This window comes from Thunnus maccoyii, chromosome 7 (genome assembly GCF_910596095.1).
Source record: "Thunnus maccoyii chromosome 7, fThuMac1.1, whole genome shotgun sequence".
Taxonomy (NCBI): Eukaryota; Metazoa; Chordata; class Actinopteri; order Scombriformes; family Scombridae; genus Thunnus; species Thunnus maccoyii.
The window spans coordinates 4,126,429-4,151,937 of record NC_056539.1 but is presented as its reverse complement, the minus strand read 5'-3'; the positions used below and the strand labels follow the sequence as shown (position 1 = coordinate 4,151,937).

At 38.9% G+C, this 25,509-nt stretch overlaps 1 protein-coding gene across 11 annotated transcripts in view; it reads right to left on the bottom strand.

Annotated features, from left to right (window-relative positions):
• Positions 1 to 25,509, bottom strand: part of LOC121900143 (inactive N-acetylated-alpha-linked acidic dipeptidase-like protein 2) — a 651,762-nt gene that overhangs the window by 445,003 nt on the left and 181,250 nt on the right. Inside the window, exon 7 of one of the 11 annotated variants that reach the window (XM_042416174.1) lies at positions 24,760 to 25,118. The exons of the other annotated variants lie outside the window; for them this stretch is intronic. The gene's annotated coding sequence lies outside the window, so the exon portion shown is untranslated. The remainder of the gene's footprint in view (positions 1 to 24,759; positions 25,119 to 25,509) is intronic. 11 annotated transcript variants of the gene reach the window in all.

The following is a 25,509-nucleotide window of genomic DNA, read 5'->3' as shown; positions in this document are numbered from 1 at the left end:
ACAAGTTGTCAGACTCCATATTGTTTGCCAAGTCATTCTTTTGAAAAAGGACATTCTATGAATATTTGCATATTAGCATGGGCATTCAGCTTTGCTAGCATATGACAGTAATTCGTCTTTACCCTCCAACCTGACCCTCTGCCTTCATTAACGTATATGGTGTTGCGATTGTTAAAGCACAGAAGAATTAAACATCTCATTTTGGGTTAATTAATGAAATTACTGTTTGAGGAACATCAGGTTATTAATGTGCTAATTTAATCCTGTCAATTATATGGGATTTTTTTTTTTCTTTTTTGAGAGCCATATTGAGACAGACAAAGCCAGACAAGGAGACGGAGAGAGGGGTAGTGAAGTGGAAAATGCAGTGTCAGCGCAGCAGTGTTTCAATCAGTGGATCTGAGGACTTGTCTCTGGAACAGATAGCTTGATAATAAACTAATTATGGTACAGTCAGATGTGTCAACAGCCGTGTGCTTGACACCTGTTTCAATCTCGACTCTGAGATGTTCCACTGCATCCTCATTTGCAACAAAGATATGTCTCTCTAACTATCTTATGTAGACAATTGTGTCTTCAGTTTATATAATATGTATTCATACTGACTCAATATAGAGAAACCTAACCCTAAAGTCAATCCAAACAATTATAAACTGATCACTTAATCAGACCTTTTTCCTTATTTGCATAATAAGGGTCTTAGGGTCTAGTCACAAGAAAGCAGGTTTGAACTGTTGATTTTTAAAACTACGCAGTGAAAGTGGTGTGAAAACATGCAGTAGAAATCAGAAGGGCAATAGATTAGTGACTGCGGTTGACGTCTTTCCATAGTCCAGTCAGTATGATTAGTGGTTTAAGCTCACATCTTTCAAAGCAGATTCAATGTAATTAGGGAAGGTTGTAGAAAATGTAGACAAGATTAATGGATCCTCTACTTTAGCAATATGCACATGTCTCCTTCTCTTTTATTATTCTACTATGCTGCATTCATCTTTTGCTGCTTGATCCATTCAAACTCACTGTCTTCTTTAGGCAATCTTGGCTTTTTTATTTTTGGTCAGTTTCCATTAGTCAGTGTGGATGTGTCCCTGCCTGAAATACCTGGTGGGGACACTTTACAGGAGACTGGATGAATTCTGACTGATTGTCTCTCTTTACTTTGTCAAGCCAACCTGTCGCACATGTTGAAAACAGTAGCAAGTATCTACTTATGTTAGTTTCCCTCATACACAGCAAAATACTTGCTAACATGAGGAACATCAGACTCAAAACACAGGCAGAATCTTTTTGACTTTATGCTGGGCACAACTTCCAAGTCGATCACATACAATTGGATTGAGAGATAATTTTAAAATCTGAATGTTCTGCTACAGCATGGATGTATTATAACAATACCGTCCCATTCATTTGAATAAAAACTGCTTGCTTAGCGCACAAGCTAAAAAATCTTGCTTCCTTACATTGAGACTTCATGCACATAAAATAGCTCTTCTAGGCTATAGGAGAGTTTTGCAAATGTAAAATTAAAATGATTAAAAATTCATAATATAAAGAATAATAACAGACTTTTTTATGCAGTTGGAGGTGTCCTGTCAATAGTTTTACAGCCACAGTAAGCTGGTTATGGAAAACCTTTGACGGTCCTGCGTGTATCCCAAAATTGGATTGCAGTTGCTCATGGCATGGCACTGCCATGAGCAGCGTGTCCCCAGCCTTATTATTAACCTGTCGTTTGAGATCCACTGCATTTTTCACGTTAGTTTTTTACATTTGAAAGTTTCTCTTCTACGCTGAAAATAGTCATATTTGTGATTAAATGTGCTATATAAAATAGCCATCAAACATCTTCAAATGAAACTATGTTAACAATTCAGCTACTTGTGTATATACATATATATATATACACAAAACCTCACTTTCTCTGTCACAGAAAGTGGTTTTCAAACACAGTGGCCGGCAGCAGTGGTCGGCAAGCCTCCAAGGCCTCTTCTCACCATCGAACTTGTCTTAATCCTGTGGATTCCGGTGTAATGGCAGTGAAGCACCTTTCTGTAGCAGGTTTGCTGATCTGTTTTCCCCAAACGGTTCCTCAGCTGAACTCATTTAGCAGCCTGATGCTTTGTAATTAAGAGTAGCACTGGAGGGCATTACTGGTGTCCAGTTAATTCTTGCACTCTCTTCTGGATACTACTAATGAATCTATTAGTCTCCTGGTAGGGACAGAGTAGGTTGAGGTAGGGGGATAGGGAGATGGCAGATGTTAGTTGACATGGAGTGAAGTGGGTGCATGTATGAGTGCCTGTGTGTGTATGCAGACAGTCACTATCATGCTCAAAGCTCGTAGCTTTGAGGGCTTCAACAGGCCTTTCCAGCTCCAGCTGGAGAAAACTAAACAGAACCTCTCAGTGCCTTGTAACATTCATTGATTTTTTTGGGCCACTCTGGCTGTATGACACCTTTTATGTCACACAGTCATTTGATCCATTGTAATATTAAAAAAAGCATTGATTAGTACAGCTTTAAAATTTCAGCTGCAACATAAAGATGCTCAGTTTTATGGCTGGCAGAAACCAATCAAGAAGTCAGCCAGTGTTTTCTCAGCAACAAACGCCAAACTTGTGGCAGCTCATTTCTCTTGATTTAGCCTCATGCTGAATAAACACGATATCATCATTCCATCCCGTTTGAGTGCGTTCATCTTTGAATCTCATTTCATACTTGCATATGAAAACAGATGGAGAGAATAACCTCGAGAATAACCTCAAATCTATCTGCGATTTCTCTCAATTAACATCCACTCTAATATTCAGGCATAAATAGCCATCCTTCCCTCCTTTTGTAAAACAAAGAACTGAAAAAAGGCATTATAGCATTATGGGATGTATCCTACATTGTGAAAGCGTGCTGTCAGCCCATTGTTGTGATGTGCATTGATTGAAGTGACAAGCCCGAGCCATTATTCAAAGCCATCCAGCACTCAATTAACACTCCATTTGCATTATGGCAGAGCTCTACTGCCGCCTCTTGATTAATATGTCTCCTTCTCCCTTGCCAGTCAATCATGAATCATTCTCTCTGCCACAGGACAATGTTACACTCCCCTGCCGGGAGAAAGAGGGAAGGAGGAAGAGATGAGGGACTCAGAAGAAAATGTGGAGGAAGAATAGAATAGAAAGTGGAGGAGGGAATTCTATAGTGCCTGCAGAGGGATGGGAGGAATTCAAGAGTGGAAGAGTTGTAAAAGGAGGGGGAAGGGAAGGTTAGGAGGGATGTTACAGAATGAGAAATGATGAAAGAAGAGGATAAGGTAGGGGAAAATGAGTAAAATATGGTAGAGGTAAGAGAATATGGGAACCAAGGGAGTCTTGTGAGGGGGGGAAGGGAAAATGGATGGAAACCATGAAGGATGGTCACAATGGAATCAAGAGCAATAGGGGAAAGAGAGATGAGGAATGGAGGTTGGTGGAGAAGCAGTGATGATAGAGAGGTAGTACTATATAAAATGTCTGATGGCAGTAGTCTAGTGGAAAATGGTGGTTTGCTCCCATCCAGTTGGGGTTGTGTTGCTGCCCCGAGTGACGGAGTTCAAGTATCTTGTGATCATGAGGGTAAAATGGAGCAGGAGATTGACTGAATTAGTGCAGCGCCAGCAGTAACGCAGACATATTACCAGACTGGTGATGGAGTCAAGCCTGAAGGGAAAATGTTTGTTTTACCAGTCAATCTGTATTCCAACTCTCACTTCTGGTCATGGGTAGCAACCAAATGAGATGACAGATACAAGCGGTCAAAGTGAGTTCCCTGCAGGATGGCTGGGTTTAACCTTAAGCTGGGCTCAGACTACAGGTGTTTAAAAATCCGAACGGATCTTGAAATCGGGTTGCATCACGTATAAAATCCCTCCAGCATGCTCTGGGGTGAAAAGAATACCGAGGGAAGTGTCCTGTAGCCATCCTAGGCATCCAAACCTCTAGAAGTGGTAATATAAAAGTGGGACTATAAAAACCAATGAGAGAGACAAGTCGACAAGATGATTAAGTGAATGAGAGGACTTGGCGACCACGAAGAAACAACAAGCTGTTGTACGGGTGCGTTGGACAGCTGAGATGGAGGAAAGGCTTGTCGAAATGTGGCAAGAACACGACTGCCTATATAATGTGTCTTCCGAGACATATCATAACCGTACGGACAAAGAGAAGAGCTTTACTAAAGCAAGTTGTTGCACCATGTCAGTCTCCATTTTGTTTACATCTGCTTCCCTGTGAGATCATATGTAGACCAACTTTATAAGGTGCAGAGTTAAAACATGGGAGGAGCTTGGAATAGAACTTCTTCATGTGAAAAGGAAAGAAAGTAGGTGGTCCAATCATCTTATTAGAATGCCTACTGGACACTTTCCTTTGGTGGTATTCTGTTCACGTTCTACTAGGAGAAGACCCCAGAGCATGCAGAGGATTCTATACCTAGTCTGGCCTGGGAATATTTTATATATATATATATATATAAACTTCTTTCTTCTACAAAAAGTTCATCACCTTTCTACAATATTTGGGCATGGCATCTACGATATGGGTAAGGTAAGGAAAAGACTGGTTCAGGCAAAAGAACTACGGTTAAGGTTAGGCAACTAAGTCATTTAGTTAGGGTTAGGGAAATATTCTGGTAAATATGGTTTTTAAAAAGCAAACATTAATTGCATGTTTGAGACAGGGTGCAAATGCCAGTGTCTTGCATTCTGAAAGTTGGATGCCTTACATACCATGAAGGACAAATTCAATTGACAGATTCGTCCAATATGAACGTTCCTAAGGATATCGGGCTGTTTTTTCACTTTGCTGCCACCTGCTTTCAGTTGCAGATAAATCTTTGTCTCAGCTGTTTCAGAACATCTCAAAAACACAGAGCAGTGTTTTTTGTGGCGTGATTAGAGGAAAAAACCTAACTCGTATATAACAATTGAGTGTGAGAATCTGCTCTCATTAATTACATGATTGAGATAAAAATTTGCACTGACTATTTGCACAGGATGTGGTGCTCTAGTGACTGTCACCAAAGCACCCAAGAAACATCTGAATGTTCATCTAGTGAACAGTCAAGCGTGTGAAAATTGACTTGTGCATCTCCTCAACAGGTAGAGAGCCGGTGAAAAATGAAGACAGAATGGCTCAGAGATGGCAACGACAGAGATAAGGGATAGAGGCAGGCTTGAATGAAGGAATGATGAAGGATAAAGATTAATGGTTTGGTGGGAGATGTATGGAGAGGAGGGGGTGGAGAAGTGAAAGAAAGGATGCAGCTATAAAAGAGCAAGGGAGTAACAACAAGAGGGAGGAAGGAGGAGAGATGTCTTCGACAACATCCTCCCTTGTGCGTTTAAAGCCTCAGAGAAACAATGAGCCATAATTTTGAAACAAGATAAGGTTTGGGAAAGAACATGAAGGACGATGGAAAGCAAAATGTGATTTTGTGTAATGGGGAAAAAAGAGTGGTGAACAAGGACTGTTACGGCCGTGGTCGTGTCCCCAGAAGATTCACTAGTGTCTCCTTGCCTGTCTCTCTCTGTGTTTATGTTTTATTTATGTATGGTTTGGCGTAGGTGTGGTTCTTCTTCCTTGTTCTCCTGGCTCCCGGTTCTGCTCATACTGCACATCTGTCTGCAATCGGCTCATCACCTCTCCCAATCCCATCAGCTCATCAGATTATTGAATATCTACCCCGGCTCTTCAACCAGACCTCGCCAGGTTGTTGTCTAAACCACAGTGGTACTTACACTTCAAGGCCAACTAAGCATGTATTCTTAGTGATCCAGTTTCTTTGTCTTTGGTATACTAACCTGCCTATCTCTGTCCCAGGATCATTACTCGCCTGTCTGTCTTCCTGCTTGTCAGCCTGCCTGGCAGCAACCTCCAAGCCTCAAAGCTACCTCTGCATGCCACACTGTCCCTCATTCTCTCCCGCTCACACCAGCCTTGCTCCTCTTCCCCATTCCCTGCCATCAGCCCCTCATCCAGATCCTTCTCCACAATAAAAAGTCTTTTCTTACCACTCCAACCTGTAAGTGTCCTGCGTTTGGGTCCCTCTTGTTTTTGTTACAAGGACAATATGCCATGATAAAGCCAAAATTGCTTCAGGTTGACCTTCTAAAAGAAACATCTTGGTTTAGAAATACACAATGACAAACAAAATAACACTCATCCAAGGATGTCATTCGCATTGGTGTATTTTTTCCCCACTACACTAAAAGGAAAGAAATAACATTTACCATCTTCCTGCACCAAGGTCCTTCAGCTTTTCAAAATATGAAACAAGAAAAAAAGAACTATTTGAGCTACTAATCATCAAGTATTGTATAAAGAAGAATACTGCCAACACTTGGCTGTGCTATTTCCCTATGTTTGTGCATTTGCAATGGCCTAATATCACAATAACCTTGCTACATTTGCCATTTACAAAACCATTTGAAATTCCTGTGATAAAATAAATATTCAGGAAAATATTCATTCAGATGGTTCAATTATGATGTGCAAGGGAGTAAAAGCATACAAATGAGCGGAGGTGAATTTTGCCAATTAGTGAGCAAAAAGAGGGGAAAGCACTTAAAAGCCCTCAAACCAAATGACGTTTGCAATTAAAGACAGTGATCTAGATTTCATTTTTTTTCTTTTTGGGGTTGTGGTGGGTTATGGATACTAGTGATTGGTTAACTGTGTGTTGGAAACTTGTAAATTAAGTTTTGGGTTAACTTAAACTCTTATTTAACTCATACCATTTTATAATATACATTATTATTATCCCTCGGTATCCATCAGCAGATACCGTTGTCATGGAATTGAAGGTGTTCAAATTTTAAGTTTATTCTTGACACTGGAAACAGATGCTGATGAAGATCATGTGATAAGATCAAAAGCCCCAGAACAGCTTCAAAATGGACCTTGTGGTGAGATTTTTACATCTTTTGCATCTATTAAATAAACCCCTTTTTTTATCCAGCATCTTTTCTATAGTTTCATTTTTGCCACACTGAACAATAGCTGACCAAGAAGAGTAACTCACTGACTGATTGACTGATTTATTGATTTGCCATTCTTGAAATATTTTGGCGTGACACTAGATACTTGCCTACAGTGGAAGTTGCATTAGACAAAGGGCATCAAATCAAAAAACGGTAGGTGGTTGGGGTGCTACAAGAAGAGTAAAGGCATATTTACTATAACCTGGAAAGTCTTATCCTTTCTTTACTTAGATTACTGTGGAACGGTCTAGCTTCTAACACTACTGCAGTGTATCAAAACAGGGGCACACCAGATTCATGGAGTGATAAACAGAGCTGCTCGTGACAGGCCAGACTCCGAAAGTCCACATGAAGATTGACAGGCTTCAGTGAATGGCTGGTAATAACAGCATAGTGTGCAGGATCAACGTAACTACACTGACAGAAGTCTTCAAATCTGTGCATTACATACCTGACAGGACTGCTGAAGAGGGATCCACCACCAGCCCCTAACACTTACACAAGATCAGCAGCAAAGACTTTCAAAAAGCAGGATGCACATTTCCTGAAAATCCCTGCAGGTGACATGCTACATTCTAGAGCAGCCAGAAGTATTATTTAGTTTAGTTACTTTAGTTTTCCCTGTAAGGCCCAGTGTATGCAATTCGCCACCCCAGACCAACAGATGCACACACACACAAACGCAAACAGGGTGCCACTTTTTGGAATAAGTTCTACAAGGAAATAAAACTAGTCCACAGGCTTTCAAATATACACTAATATTTGGACACCAGTACACTTGACTGGCATGTTTTCACTGTTTTATTGGCTGTGTTTAACATATGTACCCAGGACTCCTTGGAAAAAGGACTGAGACTGAGCAAAATAAAGTAAATTGAAATATAAAACTGTGCACATGTTTTGCCAGCAGGAGGTGGATTTGTGGGAATAACTGTTGTTGATCTTACCAGGTGAGAGTAGTGGCTTTCCCTTTTCTTTTGACTAATTGTTTTACTGATTTTGACTTTACCTAAAAATGATTTAGGATAAACTTTCAGAGATGATAAGAAGAAATGAGAAGCAGGTTTGTAACTGCAGAGATGAAAGGTGAGTTATGATTTGGTTACATCATCAGATCTGCCCTCAAACCTGTTTTAATTTGTTAATTGATTTTTGGAAGCTCAACAAGCTGTATCACCACACTGATGTATTATCACCTCATAAATTGTGATGGCGAACATTTAAAACTAAACTAAATTTCCTATTCGGATATTCAACAGACAGAGCAACATTAGCATTCATTTGGAGCTGCATTTCTGCTACCTCATCCAATATTCTCTCTCCGTTTCCTACCTTTTTGCGTACCACAAACTCCTGAGGGCTTGTGAGCTGCTAAATACTAACCTAACTTTTTGTAAGTGTAACTGATCTTGCTTTCTCAGTAAATCTACAAAAGGTGGTCTAGATTTTTAGGAACTTAACCCATATAGATAATCCCCCGACCCGTGTCAATGAGTTGCCTCTGAATGGGGTATATATGAAGTGAAAGGAAATGGTAATTCAGTCTGATCATCAGGCTGGTTCAGTACCATTTATAGACAGAAAGTCAAGGTTATATGTTTTACTTCAGGCTAGGCCAGTCTTCCAAATGCAGCTGAGACAAACCTCCTAAATTGCTGAAAATTTCCTTGGGGCACAGAAATCTCTCACTTGAATGAAGTTGATCGGTTTGATGTAGACGTCAGGGGAGGGAAATGACTTTACATTAAAACACTGTGTGGCTTTCAATTTCATACCATATCTACTCCTTTTTTCTTTCTTTGCAAAAGCCAGATTATTTTCAGTTCACATAAAAATTACACTCAAAGTGAGCAGCCATTTCAATTTCTTTACAATAATGAGATTACATGCTAATGCAAGGTTTTAGCAAGTGTTAGAGTAATCCATATCTATTTCACGCCAGTTCTACACACACCCCAACTCTATTTCTTCATCTAGTCAAACCCCCCTGTTCTGTGTTGAGCAATTCATCTGAAATGTGGGAGAAAACAGCCTTATATGTCAAGCTCAGCGGCGGGGAGAGGATCTACCTGACAACAAATTAATGAAAATGTCACTGACTTATACCTCCATCTCTTCGTTTCATAAACGCTCCGCTGAGCATATTAACATAGCGGCCAAGATGCTTTCACTCTTCTTCCTTAACCGCCCTCATTCATATCTTCTGCAGTAACCTCCCTTCATTCTTCTTTCCCTCTCCTCCAATCTCCTGCATGCATGTACGTGCTCACTGTCTGAACTGTGCATGCTTGTTTGATTAAAAGTAGAGCAAGGCCTGTGCAAGGCTTTGAATGATCTTTTACTTTATCTTGACATAACAGAGCCATGGCCCTGTGAAGCCATGGACTATGGGTTAATGGGAGCCATGACAGGCAAAGCCATTCCATCAGCAGTGGTAGTCTGCCAAAAAGGTCAACCTCCAGCCCACTCAACCAACTGAACGGAAATGTCAGCGTTGGATAGGGAAAAGCAAGGACAGGCCTTTAGATGGAAGTGAGATGAATGTATATTTCATATCGGTGCTGAATTGAAATTATTGGATTAATTATATTCTTTAAAAAATCCCACAAACAAAAGTGGTAGAGTGGAGGCTCATTTGATAAGCCATGGCCCCAAACCTTTTCTGTTTGGACAGGGAAATGGAATGGAAATCACTCAACTTGCTGGGCATTCACGCTGCAGGCAACACAATCCATAAGTCACTGGAAGACCATTCTGAAGGACCAATCATTTCCTATAGAGCTCAGTGGTGTTTGAAGGGCTGGCCTTTAGGAGGAGAAAACGGCACTGTAGTTCTGCCTAGCAAATGTGAAATGGATCAGAAGTTAATAGCTGTTGAAGCCTTTGACAAATTCTGCAATCTTTAAAATGTCTGTGCTGTAGTGGCCGAGAAAGCTCTGCTCAATGCAACTTGAGATAAAAATCTATCAATTATGAATTAATCTCCATCGCTTTGACAAAAAATATGTCACATTTGGAAAAACAGTTAACATACATTACATACACCCTTGCATAAAACACAGGCAAATTGAGAAAGACATCCACCAGTTTGACCACACATTGAGACATACAGAAACGGGCCGCAAATACACATGAAAATACCAAGTTGTCCAAGTTGCTTAAAATGTTGCTAACTGCTTTTGTTGTTTTTTTTTGTGTATTTGTTGTGTACTTTGGCTCTGAAAAGTGGCTTCTTTGCATTCTGAGAACTCACTATTGAAAGGAAAAGCCATTTCTAGCTAGCTCAGCTTTTAGACAGAGTCCTTTAATTGTTTTTGGGTTAATAAGAAAACAAAGAAGAATGTTTTTGGACAAGACTGTGGATATCTGGGATCTCCTTTAAAATGGCTTTGTGCTGTTTCTTTCTCCTTGGTGGGTCTCTCCTGTTGCAAGTTAGCTCATTTGAACATTTTAAGTTTAAGTGTGTGTTAGATCTGTAATGAAGACCAGGTGTCTCCCTGCCTTATACCCAGTGCCTCTTGAGATACACTCAAGCCTCCTCTATTCCTAACACTTAAAAGAGTGAATGAACAACAAACAGAAACTTCTTTCTTTTTGACTAAACAAGCTAATGCATGTGCCAAGAGCAGTCCCAGAAATGTGGGTTTGAGTGTGGTAATGGCCTTTCCTTCTGCTCTCACTGAACATACACATATTTTAACAGATATGAAAGCGAGCATTGCATCATAATCCTGTGGTGGGTATACTGGACTACACAGTAGCCAGTAGATGCAGTCAAATCAAATGGGATTGTAGGGAAGGTTCAAAGCTTTCTTTCTGTGAAAAAGAAAATAAATCATGTTTAATTGGGCCTTCCTGCTCTACGAGTGTCTCTCTTCAGGCAAGTATTTCAAGTCTTCTACTCCTTTTTTCACTTCCTTTCTCCATCAGGGCTATCCTCGGTCATTCAAACCACACCACTGTCCATTTCCTACATTTGCTGGGTCATGAAAATTTCATCAGCCTTTATCCATTGTTAGCTCAAGGATGCATTCGAGTGGAAGACCCAAGGGATCCCAGCTACTGCAACTGTGATTGCCTGAAACACAGAAAGATGGACAATTGGACGGATAGATGCATTGCTATCTTAGATGTCTAACTTTAGTATCACGCCTGTCGAGGGACACTGCTGGCAAAGACAAAAAAGCATGCAACCCACCAGCCTGGATCTGCCATGGATCCAATGAGCAAAGCCTGGTAGCCTATTAGCAGCTCGTAGCATCAGTGAAATAACTACCCTTTTATCTTTAACAATGTCCTTAACAGGGTTTGTCTAAAACACCTCTGTCCTAGGATAATGGATTTACCAATAGGCCACTTTCCAGTACAGCCAGCTATGGATCTCTCGCTTAGAGAGTGATTTCTCTGGCAATCAGAACATTTAATCAGAGTTCAAGAAACCACAGAGACTGTCCTCTGATTCTGTTAATTGCTTTCAGCTCTTGGACGCACAGTTTTCTCCTCTCATTGGAAATTTCCAATTTAGAACCATTTCATTTTATTTTATTTTTTTCCCCCCTTTCACTCCCTCAGTTCTCACTCTCTGTAGAGCAGCAAGCCATTCTGTTCAGCACAGCATCTAAATTGCAAGCATTAATCATTCCAGAGCCATTATCAGCATTTTAAAGGTGAGAATCCAAACAAATTGTTTTTCATTTGGTCTGAGCCTAATAGGATTGTTTTCTTGTAATTTGCAGCCTTGGAGCATTTAACATAAACAATTAACAGTAAATTGGTGACTCTGCTTATCTGTTCCCAGCCTACATAATATTAAATATTTAATGAAGAATCACCTCAGATCAAAGAAGTGTAGAATCTAAGCCATAAGCTATATATCACTTAATTTATTAAGATAAATTAGATATCAGATTGATAAATACTGCGGGTAATAGTTTGCCAACTAAGGTATTTTCTAATATGTACTAAGGTTACTAATGGCATTGCAAGTAATAACATTTAACAAATTCTAATAATTACCCCATATCAGAATTAATTATGTACTTCAATCAGACTAAACCACAAACTACTGAAATCACAAAGGGATTTAATTTCCCATTTTCTTATCTTGCCATGAGTTTTATTTTGGCTTGATTTGTCCAGGATTTGAGATATCAATATATATCTATCTAATCCACAGACCTCCTTGTGAAGAGTTTTCACCATTTCTTAAAAGCAGTCTATATGTATGTCACGTAATGTATATGGTAACAAAGAAAAAAAACTTAAATAAAGAAGTGAGGAAATAACAAATAAAGGATCCTTCCATTGTTGCTTTTGCTGAGATTTCTCCCAATTAAGTTCCTGTTAAAGGCTTTCGTGTAGCTCTGTCTTACACAGGTTCTGCCTCTACTGGACTCTATGGGTAATACTCTCCTCCAATCACACACACGCAATTGCCCACTGATATATGCATGTACATAGCTGGCCAATCAGGATGTGCCTATCGATTACGTGTGTCTCATACAGTATATAAGGCAGCGTCTTGCATCCTTCTCACTTCAGCGACGGGGAATCTGGTCACTAATCTTACCTCTCCACGGATGGAGTCGCGTCTCCTGCAAGCTCATTTCTTTCTTCCTAAATTGCCACACGTGCAGATTTTACTGAAATGTGAGCCACATGCGTACAAGAATAACAACAGTAAAGCCACTGGCGTGACAGTCAAATCATAAACATGGATGACATGGCTGTGCTAACCCTCGGTTACAATAATTTCCTTCCAGTTTGGCTTGAATTGATGCTTCTCCATAAATGTCCACCAAATGTGAAACTTCCTTGTCTTTCTACTGACCCTCATTGCTATCCTCCATGTTTATTTTTACCTGGCTGTGAGGTGCCGACACTGAATGATGACAACAGGCAATATGTGCAGAGAACTGAGATGTTAAAAAAACAACAACACATGACTTCTGATCTGACAGCGTTCACATGGCCAGAGATCAAACATGAATCGGATCTAGGACCATATATCCAAGTGGCCCAGATCTAATATGAAAAAATCTGATTTGGTTTGTTCATATTTCAGTGGAAAAAAAAAAAAAGGATTTGGGCCACTGCAGCATATAATGTGAACATAGCCATAGACTGACAGCCTACATAGGCTGCAGCCATATGGCCTCACCACAAGGGGGCCTCAGTAGGACCTGTGCAGTCCTAACTTACAACATCCCACATTCATTGAAAATCCTATAAACATTTTACACAATTCTACCTGTCTTCCAGCAATTTCCAGCAATTGACAAGCACCACGAAGATGAACTCAGTACCTTGAAAATGGGGCCCAGAAAACTCAAAACAGATTGCTGAGGCTAGCCAAATGTGAGCAAATGCTTAAGGGGACGGCAAAACTTAAATGTCTCAGCATTTAAAAGTAAGGGTCAGACAGCTAGCACTAGTGCATGTATTAGAGAAGAGGAGCACAGAACTGCAAAAAAGGAGATAGCCCCAGATGGAATAGAGGAGAGAAATATCACCAGCACCAAGAGCGGGGGGCAAACAGAGGAGGACAGCAGGAGGTTGGACGACAGGTAGAATATATATGTTCGGTCACTCTGCTGCCAAATCAGCCCAGTGGCGTTTCAAAAGGAAAGAGAGAGCCAAGGGAGAAACAGGCCTTTCTGATATACACGCTCCCTAACAGGAAGCAGCGAAAACATAGCAGCCTCTAACTGCCTGACTAAACCTAATGTGATTGTTTCGTGTGTATGAGAACATGTGTTTAGACATTTGTAAGTGTTGTGTCCGAGTGTGTACAGAGACATACAGCTAAACCCCAGCAACCCAGAGAGCCGCTGGGAAGGAATCTTATTTCTCTCATTTTTCATAATTCCATTGATCTCATGAGCAGCTTAAGTCAATTTTTTTATGAAACTAACCTTATTTTCAGATTCATGACCGCCTATTTCAGAAATGCTACAAAATAATGATGAAAAATTATATTTTACCTTTCTGTTTCTTTTTCTCTCCCCACCTTGTATTTCTTCACCGAGCACCTTCCCATCCATTATCTAGAATGATAGGAATATTTTGTTCTACCCTATTTTACTACGCCATGACCTTGTTCTACTGTAGTACACTTTGTGCTGTATACTTCAGAGAAGAGAAGCTAAATAACTAAAATGTTAATGTATTTTTTAATGTCAGGAAAATTGCCCTGACCACATGTGGAAGTGAAAAACATAATTTAAAGAGGAAATAAAAAGGTTTCAGAAGACTGCAGCAAGATTTCCTTGCTTGAAGCATTTTACAGTAACATCAGTGTGTTGGCGCACAGCAACGTTAACCCACTAGGGGGTCTGCATGCAAAAAATGTATTCATTTTATATTTGTTTTAAATGTAGGAAAATTTGATGCACTAAACACAGTGACTGTATGGGACCCATAGGCACTTGGTGATATCGTTATGTGTGTGTATCTGTGTGACGTCCTCATAATTATAAAAAATAAATATTTTGTTGTTTTCCATAATCTGAGACAGTGAGTAGTGTCGGGAAGCTTGAGTGTTGTGTCACCTCGGTATACCAGGTTTGGGCCTCTAGATATATTGAACTTTCAAGTTTTTCAGGTTTTGGAGTATACAGGTTGGCAGTACTGAACAATCTCAGCAGTGAGCTCATACAGCTCCAAGGGGAAAACAGTCAGTCAGTCAGTCAGTCACCTCCTGCACTGCTTAACGCAAGCTTAAGTTTGTAATATTTCCATTTTGATCACTGGCAGATAGTTTTCTAATACAAAAACTGCATCTTGTGGCCTTCATCAGAGGATGGAGTTTACTCACTTGCCATGAATTCTCTATGACAACTGAGCAAACTCCATCTGCTGATGGAGCTAGAAAGTGGACCTTGTATTAACTCTGATTTCCAAGGCTAAGTATAGTTTCACGCTTAACTTCAACCAATAGTCACTGTTTCTTTTTATATAAGGACCAGCCCTCCTGGTAAACCATGCCAAGCAAAATTCCACAAGCTGTGGGTAAATTACTCCAACGGAATTAGATTTTAATTCAACATTATGAAAGATTAAGACTTTATAGAATGACTAAGTTTTGGGGAAATAGCACATATCTGATATTATAATATCTGGAATTATATCAAAGCTGAGATGAACTATTTATTTCAGCTACATCTGAACCAGCTGCATGGGCAGCACAGTCTATAGGGACATGTGCTCATGTGAATCACATTAAATAAATACTGTAGATGACAAAGATATTGCATAAAAGGGAATGGCTTCTTTAATCATAGGATCTGAACTCCTTTTTATGAAATGATTTAGTTTGAAGCCACATTAGCTTCTTAGAAGCCAAATTCATTTGCCACACAGCATGACTGCAGGTTAAAGTCTCCTAAAACTCAGTTTCACACCCTTACAAATGGTCCTGTCCATGGTATGCAAACAGAGAGAGTTTAACCAAAACCTCTGCAGCAGATGAGAAGACTGTGACGATGACTTGAAAAGCTGCTACGTAGTTCCCATTGCAGAAAAATGTCAGAGCTAATGGACCCGCAGTGGAAGGGAAATTAAAAGCAGTAATTGAGAGGTACTTGAATGTCCAGCATGCTGTACTGTGTCCCTGGGGGCTTTTAGTCTCTCGTGGAGCTAGGAGACAGATGACTTTGAAGGTAGCCATGGATCCATCCACTTCCAGCAGGGCTAAATCACTGTGTCCTGTCAGTTTGACGACACCACAAGGTGGGCCCATAATGTGTCCCATATGGCTGCTTTATGTGGTGGAGATGCACGCTGTACTTACACAAATGCACTGCATACGTTATTTTGTTTTTATCATCTTTACAGTGCATATGCTCAAATGTATGTATTTGGCAAATACTGAATATTTCAGTACACAGTATTTTTCATGGTAAATTTCTTACCTAGTGCTATTGTGCTCTACAGCCAAGACTACAGATATACAGACTTTTTATTATTTAAATATTTTTCCAGAGAAAGTGATTTTTTCCCTGCTGTATTTTGCTTCATGTTTATACAGTTTCATAAACTTGAAGTGGATTCATGTGACAAGCTGTCTTCTACTTTTGTATTTTGTAAACATTTCTGTGCCTTAAGAAAATGCTGTATTCCACGACTTTGTTATTTACAAGTACAGTAAGTTTTCTGTATATTACTAAAGAAATACCTAGGTGAACAATTCACCTTTCATATTAGGCAGGTGTGATTTTCTGATTCTTTTACATGTATGATGTAAGACATCATCATCATTATCATCATCATAAATTCTCAGTGACTGTGATTTTTGGATATTGTATACATAATTAATTCATATTACAGGCAGGTGGGGTTTTAAGTATTTCTTATGTGAAATGTAAGGCAGTGCATGTGAAATCACATCTCAAATGTAATGCCACATATCAAACAGCCTTTCACACTTGGGAATTTCACCTCTAGTCAAAGCGGTTTATTACATGTGAAACAGCATTTCACACTGTATGTGACACTGTTGATTCAGATGCAAGCACATGTGGTTTTCAGATATTACCAATGTAAAATGTAAGACATCACATGCAAAAACAACAATTTCACATGTAATATCACATATGATAACATATAGTCACATACAGTTTGTTGCATGTGAAACAACATTTTACATGTAATAAATTCACATTTGAAGGCAGATGTGATTATCTCATCTATCACAAATATATACATGTAAGACATCATGTGTGAAAACATAGATGTCACATGTAAAGACACACTTTGATTGCACTGATACAAGTATTGTATTGTAAGATAATACTACTGTTTGTAGATGCAAGACACTTTAGCCATCCTCCGACTACATTCCTTCAAACACAAATTTTGTATTAGATCTTTTATGACAACTTTTTTGTCTCTTCACTTCACTTGTTTGTCTCAATACACGGTAAAGTTAGGGGGGGGAGGGTCATGCTTTTACTGTTTTAGCTCCATAATGTCTAATCAAATGGTTTTATGTTGTTCTATTTATGTTTTCTTTTGTTTCTCTACCACTCCTTGAAATCCTTTTTTTCATGTATTTGTGTTTATGGTATTTTATTTTGTGAAACACCCTGTAACTCTGGTTTTGTAAAGTGCTAAAGAAATAAAGTGTACTTGCTTACCTTTTTTGTTTTTTTCATGAATGTGCATGTAGTAGATGTTCATAACACAGTTTTGTATTTTTTTCCTTTCTTTTAAAAGTTACTTATCTACAAATATTCTTGTCCTTGTGCTGCTATGACACTTGAATTACCAAGATTTTTTTTTGCTGCTGTTTTTACTGCAGTTGCTACAGTACCTCAGAACTCCCACACATCACAATTTCTGATTTAACCCCTGAGAATCTATATCAAGATGTATATATAGTCAAGTGTACACACACTACTGCTACATCAGAGCCCCAGAGCTGACAGCAGAGTTCAGTCAGTACACATACAGCATGGCTTCACCACCACACTACCCATGCTGCTCATTAGTCGATGGCAAAATGTCTCACTCCCTCCCACTGATTACATCTACTGAGTTAATGAGCCACACACTGAACATCCTCCCTCCCTCGCTCTATATTTCACTGTTTCTCCTCCATCCCTCTCCACCTGCCCCCTGTATCTCTCTCTCTCTCTCTCTCTCTCTGTCTCCTATGTCTCATAAATGTACTCTTCAGTTTCATTTGAAGTGGTGCTGACCCCATTTTAGGAAAATATTAGAGACTTTCTTCTCCAGAAACACCATGGTTATTCATCATATCAGTGGGAGGACAGTCTAGCAATTATCAGAAACTACTGTTCCAGCACAGTGCTGTGAGTATGCTTTGCTGATTGTTTCAGAATGCTAATTGATTGCACTCACTGTTGCTCTTGACGGATGAAAGCTTGCTCTCTCTGAAAATAATTTCAGGATGCAGCACTAAGCATGATTTTTATGCAAAAATACACCTGTCGCATCAGCTTAAAATGGAGTGGAACTGCACAAAGAAGAGTGGCTGAATTGGCATTGAAATCTAGTCACAAAACATTAAATGAGGAATCAAACCTTTGCAAAAAGCATTTTAATGGTACTTCCTTGTGATATTAAAAAGATATTCCTGGTTGAAAAAGACCGTTGCGACAGACATGTACTTGTGCTGTATAAATGCTGTTTAGATGGTGAAGTGAAATAATTTGTGCATAACCTTGAATATGAATATGAATAAATTCTAGCCATGAAAAATTAATCTCTGGGAAAATGGAAATCATTTTTAAATATGTAGCAAGTTGACATTCTGTCACTCTGATGACTGTGGAGTGGCAGGTTTAATGGAATGGGATGGGCAGTAGGGGCTGAATTAGTCTCTGTCACTGTGTCTGCCAAGGTTCAGTAGGTAATTGTTTAAAAAAACAAACATATAATTTAAAGTGGGCAGTACAATAGATCAAAAATATTATAAAAAAAATATATTTATATTTTTATATAGATATAAAAAATATTTTACTCTGATGGGGTTACCATTGGTCCTTGCTTTGGATTTAGCTTTTTTGGAAACATAAAATTTCAAACTCTTGAATCAGTTTCTGAATAAATTTAAAGGATCATTTCGCTGATTTTCAACCCTATCTCTAGCTATCTGAATTAGGAATATAGTGTGAAATGCGCCTGTAGTTGTTGCCGATGTTCTCTGTGTCTCTGGGAAGCTGCTGCAAAATCTGTTCTTCTGGCACCAGTGCCATCATTTGACATGTCTAGATGCTGCTAGACATGCCACGAAACTTTCTTGCACTGCAAACTAGCTACATTTCCAACAGTGAAAATGGCATCCCAAAATATGAGTGCAGAGGATGTTATGGACGAGGATACATTTTACAGTGCTTGGCTGATTCAGATATTCAGCCGTATTCGAATCAGAGTATGGCCCAAGAAATGCAGTGAGTGGAATTCAAAGAAAAAAAAACAATGAATTGATTGCACTGACATATTTGACTTTGAAAACCATCTTTCTGAATTTATATTGTCTGGGTTGCACTTTAATTCTCAATAGTCACTTTCAAGTTTTGCAATTTCAAAACTTTATTTTCAGTGTATATTTATTTTAGGGTTCTCAAATTCAGATAGAAAACGAATGTGTCTAATATTCAAAAGTTATATTCAAGCTGCTCTATTTCAATAAACTCAATTCAAATATAAAAGTTCAGGTCAAAAATTCAAGATATAAAATTCAAACCCGAACATAAGGGACACCAAGGAAAAGCAACTGTACCTAAATAGAATCAATCTGACCTCTGGCCTTTTATTAACAATAACAGAAAACATAGGTGTGAATAAGTGGAATTCTGTGACACTTTATTCAAGAAAAAGCCAGCTTCATGTTGAATCAACAGTGGTTCCTTCCTGTACGCCGTATGTTGCAGGCATTGTTTAATAGCTGCCTTCATACTCCAGAGATGATAAGGCCAGTGAGCTGAAACCAGAACTCGTTTCCATTCATCTTAACTTAACTCCATTGGACTCCATTCATTACCACGCACAGATAACCTAGCTGCGGGAAAATGCTAAGTCAGCGACCAGCACACTATCTGAGATACACCAAATCAGTCTCTCTCTATCTCTCTCTCTCTCTTTGATACAACAAAATAAGTCTGTGCTCTACCTTAGTGCAGTTTTCACTTTCCATAGACTATCTGGGTTTGGTCATGGTCTGTGCTTTTCATCTTTTCTACATTAGATGAGTTCACACTCTACTAAGATACACTAAGGAGAAATATACCAACCACTAGATGAGCAGATTTACAGTAATTATCCACAACATGTTCATAAAAATGTCTATATTTCAACCTATACTAAGTATACATGTACACAGTAAATTTTGTCCTGTAAACATTTTTCTGAAACAGAGCTCCTTTACAGGCAGAAATCATCTCAATTTACCTCTGAACCACAGAGTCAACCTCATGGTGGCACTAAAGAAAAAGTTAACAATTCACCAAAATCGGTAGGATTTATCCACTGGGGACCATATATTTCTGTATAAAATTTCATAACAATCCATCCATTAGTTATCGAGATACTTCAGTCTGGACCAAAGTGGTGGCCTGACTGCTAGAACGGCATTGCTATCCCTGGAGCCATGCTGCTGGCATGATGAACAATAACAATCACTGAGATGTTTGGATCACAGATTCTTAATGACATTCAGATTTGCCACTCAACCAACTCAGGCAGTGGTTAGTTTGTGCCTCTGAAAATGTGGACTCATGCTATCATTCACCTGAGGAGCTGACACTGAAGTTTGTTTTCTACACTTAACAACACTTAATTTTACTTTTCACTTCCATTTGTCACCCATCTGCATTTCTCAATGTAATTAAGAGATGTCAGTGTTGAACAGCTATCAAGGAGAAAAAACATTTTGACTGTAGCAATTAATGTGTCATCCATAACTTTCCTCTTAAAGGATGTTCTGAACTGCTGTAAACTGAAAGCTATCATGTTGTATGCAAGTCTAAATTGCCTTTCAGTTATGAAACTGAAAGTGAAATAGTACACATTAAAAGTGACATATCTACATTTATAGGTAGATCATGATTGCTACCATGGAATCATATCAGACATTTCTGTATTGTCATATTTTGTAAAATGTATGTTGTATTTGACTTCAGGTATTCTCTCCTGCAGTCCACATAACTGAAGTCACTTAATAAATAACACATGCAGCCACAAGCGTTAGCTAAACAGCAATGAGCAGAGCTGACCTGCAGAATGAGAGGCTGTAGTCTTACAGTATGTTGATCTGTCAGTCTGCCTGTGATACCCGACCACAAGCAGGCCTCATCTTCCCAGCGAGCCTCTTCGGTTAAGCCAGTATGATGAGGGGGATAAGCTGCAGGTCAGAATGCTCAGGACAAGTCATCACCGTCTGGCTTAAGCGAAGGAGAACCTGATCCACTCAGCAGTACACTCTGACAAAGTCCTCTTTAGACTCACTAGTGACTCAACACACACACACACACATATATTAGACCAGTACGTCTCTGCTGAGTGTGTCTTACTGTGTCACATGAGAATCCAGTGTGTGTCAAATCACATTACAGCACTAACAGCGTTACCTCAAGGCGAGGGCAGGCACCCTGTCACATGTGGAGCCCAACCATAACACAACTACCACCACCACTACTTCTACTACTATCTCTACTATTAGCCTGTAATAAACTATTACTATTAATACTAGTAGCCTGTGATCTCTCATTACAGTCACTCCAAGGACCTCCAGTGGTTCTAGATCTTTTTGGCTTGTCACTAGATTGTTTGAAATGGGAACTATAAATATGGTTAAAAATATACACTAAATGTGATGCCAGTTTTTCATATTTCATTCTAAAGACACTTTTCTCGTCAACTTGGGTTGAAACCTTGTCAATTAAATAAATTTGTGGTTTGGAGTTAGTGTGCAGGCGTTACCGCATTTTCATCAAAGCGGATTCCCAGTAGCCTTGCACTTACATGTGATGTGTGTACAGTGCTTTACATTTCAGTCAAGTATAAGTGGATGATAAAGATAAAATCCTCTATCAGTGTATGTAACTTTATTGTAAATTGCAGTATAAAGATACACTCACCAAGCATACATTTTCTGGATAATCAATGTGTTTTTGACTGATTCAGCAAATGAAGGTACTTTATCACTGTGATGCAAAAATTGTATAAAAATCCAATGTTGACATTTAACAGTCCTGTTCAGTGATCTGCAACATAACCCAAAATGGTCAAATAAAACTAGAAATATTTTAGAGATAGCTACCAAGGTATAAACCATGTAAAATTTCTTACAGTTGACAAATTTCTATCATCTCATAGTATACGTTTTCATATTGCCCACCTCTAGTATTAAGGTCTGATACCTAACCCTACCTGGTACTCTCTAAAGCAAACTATTTGCAACCAGAGCTCAACCTATAAATCATCCCGGCTGGTATATTGATTGATAATAACTTATTGCAGATATATTGGAATTGGTGTATATGTCACCCAATATGAAACAAGCAATACACTACAGAAAGTCCAAGGATATGACTGAAGTCATTTTTAGAAACGATGTCATCCAACAGAAAGCACTGATAAGTTTATTTTTTAAAACAAATCCTTGCTCAGTACATGTCTTGGTCACAATTCTGTAAAAAAAAAAAAACCCCCCCCCCCCCCCCCCAAAAAAAAAACAAACAAAAATAAATCAGTGACCAGGTCTGGAGGCCATTACCAATCTAGCTTTAACTTTGAACTACACCTGCTTGTTTAGCAGTGAAATACAACACCTTCTTTTAAAAGCTCCATCAACAACCCAGTCAGAAGCCATTTGGACAAACAAGTCAAAAATACTATAAAAAGTATTTTCTTTAATCCTGGAACAAGGAGTGAAAGTGTCTTTGCTTTTTGTTTTCAGTTTGCTCATTGTTATCCTTGTTTTATGGCCCTGGAAGGAGCTCAGCATCTTAAGTCTAATTGACTGTTATTTTATGTGAAAGCACAGCTTGTGTCGCTCTAAAAAAGAGTTGATTTTATTCTCAAGCTAAGAGATACTGCTGTGTTTATTAGGCAAACAAAAGTTAGTGAGAGGAGGAGGGAGGAGAGGGAGAAATATTGTAGGAATAGAAGAGGGAAGAAACTGACAAGAAAGGTGATAAGAGTCTTTCTACACTTCTTAACCTACACTTTTCTCTTTTATCATTCTCTATAACTACAGGCTATTTACAAAAAGGGGTTATGGCATAGTCATTACATGTCTTATGTGCCATATATTATTTTTAGAAAAAGTAAGGTTTTTCTGAAGGGATGGAACTAATGATTATTTTCATTATCAGATTATTTTATAATAAAAATTGAGTTGATTATTTTCTAAATTAGTGGATGTGTCTTCAGGTCTACAAAATGTCAAGAAAATTGTGAAAAATGTTGATCACCATTTCCATAAGTACAAGTTGCAACCTAAAATGTTTTATTTTGTCCCAACCAACAGTCCACAACCCAAACATATTCAGTTTACAATAGAGGACTAAACAAACCAGAAAAATTTTCAAAATGACTCGAAACATTAATCAATTATCAAAATAGTGGCAATTAATTTTGTCGACCAACTAATCGCTTAGTCAACCAGTTGTTGTGGCTCCACAGAAATGCTGTGTTTTGGCATGGCAGTGGTACTATACATGTGCAAAGACATGTTTGTTTTTTCCAAATCAACATTTTACACAATTTGGAATAAACCGTTTGGGGTTTTTTTTCATTATTTCCACAGGTTTTAACAAATATCTCTACATGAATGGATAGTTCCAGTGTTGATGCACATCAACTCTCTAGAAAACAGTATTTTTATGACATTTCATGCCTGGACAACACTTCATGGGTACTGTACTGAAGTGTACTTTACTCACACCCCCACACTCAGCACAAACAGGTGTACACACACTCACTGTGTTTTTCATTATTACGTATTTTGTGATTTGGAGACTGTGTTCTTTGTGGTTGAGGTTTTGGGGTATTCTGTTACTTATTTATTTGAATGCAGATGTAGTTGTGCTTTTTGTCTTCTGTTCCTCTCATATCAAGATAAACTGAAGTCCATTTTAATTTATTAAGCAGCTGTTTGATTTTTTTTTTTATCATTCTGAATATTGTATAAGCTGTGTTTTGCCACTGGGGAGAGGTTTAAAGCCTGTCAACCTACCACAGTGTTTTAATGATATTTCCATAGCAAAATACTTAAGGGACAAGTTTAGCTTTGTTAAGTTATATTTTTGAAGATTCGCTGTCTTTTATTTTGACTATGGTCTGGTGTCTTTTATCAGAGGGTAGAAGTTTAGAGATATTGTCTGTGCCTGCTGCTTATTGTCAACTGAATTTTTCCTGATATATCAGAAAGTGATGAGGTGTTATACCAGAGCTGTGTTGAACATGTGCTCTACTACACCGATCGTGAATGTAATGAGTGAAACCACACAGTCCCATGTTGACCTGATTGGTACCATCTATGACATACAAACTCCAATAGTCTTGATAATTAATACTCATAATAAATGTCTTTGTTTTGCTTCCCTTATGTCACAAAGAGCTTGCAAACACATAATATCCATTCAAGAGCTGCATGACTTTCTGTCAGTTCACCTATTTCCTCACGTGGGTCCATGAAGATGCAGGATGACATCACTAAAAAAACTATCCAATCAAGTTACCTGTCAGTCTATGATACTTCAGATTTACAGCTCTTGGTTTGTTTGTACTAGATCTTTTTTTTTTCTTTGCACCAAACTAAAGCAGAGGTGTGATATATACAGACTACATGTAAACTTATTTCTTTCACATGAAGCAGCAGCAGCAACAATAACATTAAACAGGAATGTAATGAAGAGAGCCAATGTTCTTGCTCCTGTACACTTAGCTAATGGTCAATTGTGTGTGTGTGTGTTTGTTTGTGTATGTGTGTGTCCTGCTTGCTACTGCTGAAGTCCTTCATCTTGGCCATGGCTCTTATTGACTGTATTGGAGGCTATAAATCATTGTGTATGTGAGTGTGTGTGTGTGTGTGTGTGTGTGTGTATATATGGCCCAATGCTTCTCTGGATGTGAGCTGCAGCACACAGCAATTTCAGGTCAGGGAGGCAACAGAGCGAGCAGCTTGTGTGTGTGTGTGTGTGTGTGTGTGTGTGTCTGATAACCGTGACAGAGCAACAGTAGCCAAAGTGGTAGACGGGCCATTGGACAGGATGTACCTGACTGTCTGTCTGCTTCACACCTTCTTCACACAGCGATGTAAATGCTTTACACACCGGTGCACACTTCAGTCACAGAGACACGAGACTCGTGCGAACACACACACACACACACACAAACACAAATAAGTATAAGCACACAGAAATGCAATTAAGCAGAGTCCATCAATACAGCAGTGAGTGTTCTTCTTTACATTCTTTGACTTACTTAACCCAACCTGGTAAATCTCTCCATCAGGGTGACGGTGGGTCGAGTACAGATGGTGGTGAACTGTATCTGACATTAACTGCCCTCCATTAACATTTCCCAGAGTGCTACTGCGGTGAGCAATCAAATGGAGCAGTCAAGCAGATGCACTCTGACACACACACACACATAAACACACACAAACACACACACAGACACAGACAAAGGTACAGTCAAATACAAAGCCATCTATGACACTACTGGGGAACAACCGTGTTGACGTTTCAGACTCCCGAATTGCTGCGTGTGGATGTGGGAGTGCAGAAAGGTCTGGAAATAATCTGTATTAACAGCTGCTATTACTCACTTATAGAAATGTCACTATCAAAGGTCCAGATCCTGCTGATGATACTGTAGACGTGCATGACTCCCTGCCACACTAGTGATCCATCCGTAAGAGGGACGGCAAGTTCAGGAAATTCAGTATGATCTTTTATTTCATTTTATTCTTTCTTTTACTCTGGCATCACAAAAAAATCATAACAAACTCTGTTTTATGGTAT